The sequence below is a fragment of the Lactuca serriola genome, chromosome 9 (assembly GCF_051521515.1).
Source record: "Lactuca serriola cultivar US96UC23 chromosome 9, Lser_US96UC23_V15, whole genome shotgun sequence".
Taxonomy (NCBI): Eukaryota; Viridiplantae; Streptophyta; class Magnoliopsida; order Asterales; family Asteraceae; genus Lactuca; species Lactuca serriola.
The window spans coordinates 211,913,994-211,917,777 of record NC_136416.1 but is presented as its reverse complement, the minus strand read 5'-3'; the positions used below and the strand labels follow the sequence as shown (position 1 = coordinate 211,917,777).

The following is a 3,784-nucleotide window of genomic DNA, read 5'->3' as shown; positions in this document are numbered from 1 at the left end:
TTAGGTTTTGGGCTTGGGCTTGGGCTTGGTTATTAGGCCTAGGTATATATAGGGTTATTTAGGCTTGAAAATGAGTAAGAAAGAAGGGTTGGACGTTCTAGGGGTTGCCATATTGCTTAGAAAACGTTTTTGGAGAGAAAGAAGAGAGAACAGTGTGTAACAGCGAATCTTGTGTACCTGACTATTGAATGATAATAGTGCGCATTAAAGATTAACTATTTATGTTTTTATTCATCTTATATCTTGTATTATTCACTTTGATTGGGATTCCGCACCATCAAAGTGAATCTCATAGATTTGTAGAAGAATTCGGGACTTACAATGTGTGTGTATGTATGTTTGTGTGTGTGTGTGTGTGTATATATATATATATATATATATATATATATATATATATATATATATATATATATATAGCGTCTCTCCTTAGTTTTAGGGTTCTTGACTTTTGGGTGTGAAATATTAGAGGTACTCCCATTTGGATACTAGTCTTCCAAGAAGCAACAAGATATCAATGAATAAAGTAGACAAATCGATTTGTCCGTAGGTATGTATTCGAATCCCTCTCTTATAGATAGAGTTGCTAGTTTTGAAAGTACGTTGTTATAACAGTAAAACTTAGAATCATATGGTGATTATTGAATGTTTCTATTGTCATAACTAATGTAGAAATGTATAGAAAACCCAACAATACCAACAGAATGTTTTTCGTAGATACACCCTCTTTTTTCTAGTAGTGAGACATTCAACATCATGTCTATTCGACATTGCCAAATGTAATGTTAGCATCTCCATTATTATTGGTGGGGCATAATTCATTGATCAATAAAAATAATATAACGATGTAATTGAACTGTATACATTGCGTTTTAACTATATAATCCTCGCTAGCCAATTAGAAAAGTTGTATATCAAAGCCGATGTTAATTTGTTTCTTAATTGGTTTTAAACTGTATCAAGTTATAATACAATTTTTTCTTCATATTTTGCTAATTTTCGTAAATTGTCGATTGATTTTAAATAAAATAATTGTTTACATATTTAATCAGTAATCATATATTTTTATGAAGGTGTAAAGTTTGAAAAAAGATCTAAAAATAATTTAATAATTTTGTGCCAAGAATTGGGGTTGACAATTGAAAGTGGGAGACAAGAAATTAAAAGTCCAATTTACCATCTTTCTTCTTTGTAGCTTGTCATGCCCTACAGTGAACCACCATTATAACATCAATTTTAGCATGAAAACAGCATAGTCAAAAGAAAGTTGAACTCTATGCATTGATATGGTTGTACTTTTGGATTATGGACAACAATTTAATTAGATATTGAAGGTTCAAAAAGTTTGGTTCCGAACAGACATTCATACAAGTAAAACCGAAAACCAAAAACCGAAAACGATTATACAAAATCATAAGGTTGCATCATATCAATTATAGATTCATATTCATATCAATATGTGTTGAAACTAAATGTGAAACTGATCCTACAATAACAAGAGTTCACCACAACTAAAGGGCATACTGGTATAAGAATGGTTGATAAGATACCTCTCAACCATTTTGTTGAACGTTCAACCCCGACGAATATTTAGATTTATGATTAGACTAAGAGGTGTATGAATTAGCAGCACACAAAAGAAAAAATAATAATGACGTATACATGAATCCTGAAAATTAAAAGAAATAGAAATATAATATTGTAAATTGATTTTTTTAAAATTAGGTTTGAATGTTTAGTTTTCTATAAATGACATCATAGAATCATCATAACAAAAACAATCTCCCTTTATGCAATACCATAAAATTATTGATAACATTGTTAGATTTATGTATTTTTTTAAATAGTTTGTCAACCACTTCGTTTATCTTGTTGATTCATTTCGATCATGTTCGATCGTGTTGGATCATGTTGTAGTAAAACTATACGTTTGCTTGTTAGTTGAGACTCCTTAAATGGCAAGTCAATTATTAGTTATCCTCTTACAAAACGTGCAAATTCTTATATACATTGTATAACTAATTTTATAAAATTTAACTATTATTAAAGATTTGGGAAAAATTCATGAAAAAGGGTACTAATTTTATACAATTCCAAATTTACCCCAAGTCAAAAAGGGTGCCGTACCAAAACCATGCACGCTCATGCACCTTTTCCATGAAAAAGCCACTCCATTGCTTTTATTTCCCCCTTTCCCCACCCTTCATGATCATATAAACCTAATGCCAAGGTCAAACGTTTAACTATTTAAATTTTATTTACAATAATGTTAATTAACTTACCTTAATATTCTCGTATATGTATTTTTAAAATATATTTAACAGAAGCTTAAACATCATGAGACTTATATATAAAATGTTAAATATCACATAATTAATTTTGCGAAATGTATTTTTCTAAAAGCTTTAAAATAATATACCACTATTTTTTTACACAGATATATAAGTTCAAAGGTAATTATACAATCGAAATTTAGTAAATGAACATGATAGTAAATGAGTTTCGGTGGTTTAATTTGTCACATAATAATTAGTGAGGCTTATTCTATCTTCTATTTTACCTTTCATGGATGATAACATTTTATGTATGAAATATAATCAAGAAGTACAATTTATTTTTAAAATTGTACAATATATGAAAGAATATTCGTGATTCCGAGTAGTTTCTGCTAGTAATATAAACTTTACATGCTTGTCATAATTATCCGGAGATAGAATATATATTATTATTTATTTACATAGTAGTCCTCAAATGAAATTACAAATTTGCAGCCCCCACCCCCAAACAAAAGTTATTTCCCATGTAGTTAAGTTATGGTCTCACTAAAAATACATGAATATAAGTTATTCTTTTAACAGCAAGAATATATAACTTATTTAATTAGCCTTCTTATGTCTCTATCTTTCCTCAAACTTCAATCTCTCTTTCTCTCCCTATAAGGGAGGGAGAGTTTCTCATGGGCATCTATGCAGCGCCAGTTTGGCATTCTGTCCACCTCCATGTGTGTTAGTGTTTATGGCTGTGAAGATTGCCAACAATCGGAGGTGGTCAGCCTGCTAAATTAGCTCTGTAAGTTTGTTCATGAGAAACCCTAGTAGCTATATATATTTACTTTCTTATCGATGCATACAATCATACTAGGAAATTATATATATAACACCAGATGAAGTTTATATATATATATATATATATATATATATATATATATATATATATATATATATATATATATATATATATATATATATATATATATATATATATATATATATATATATGCAGATGTTCCGATCATCATATTAATTCTTCATTGTCGAGTTTTCGCGTCACATGATTCAAGAACCAAACGATCAAGATAAATAGGTTAGATCTTCGTTAGAAAGTTTTTTCTAGTTTTCACATGTGTTAAAGTGATTCTGGTAGAGGGATTCTTAACCTCTTCATTTCTACAGTCAAGATAGAGATTGTTAATTTGTTCTTCGAAAAATGCTAACAGACTTGTACAATCTGTTTTTTCAATGAATATTGATGATAGTATAGTAATTAAGATAAAACGCCCTTTTCATTAGAAATTTGTGTACCTAAAACATTAGGGTTTTCTTTGGTTGTTTCTGTAGCATGAATGATCTACTCTTTTCTTTCTTTCACTTTCCCACTTCCATATTATTATTTATTAGGGTATTTTTTTTTCTTGGCTTCAGTTTCTTACCATCATCAATGCTAAATGGTAATTAAGGTCCTGTGTATCTTTATAAACTACCAGTTGCTTTTTCCAAGATGGCAAGAT

General features: G+C 29.2%; 1 long non-coding RNA gene across 1 annotated transcript; it reads left to right on the top strand.

Annotated features, from left to right (window-relative positions):
* The first annotated feature begins 2,863 nt into the window (after positions 1-2,863).
* Positions 2,864-3,551, top strand: LOC145074432 (uncharacterized). Its single transcript, XR_013691840.1, has 2 exons — positions 2,864-3,066; positions 3,280-3,551. It is a non-coding gene; the product is annotated as an uncharacterized LOC145074432 (long non-coding RNA).
* The last annotated feature ends 233 nt before the right edge of the window (positions 3,552-3,784 follow it).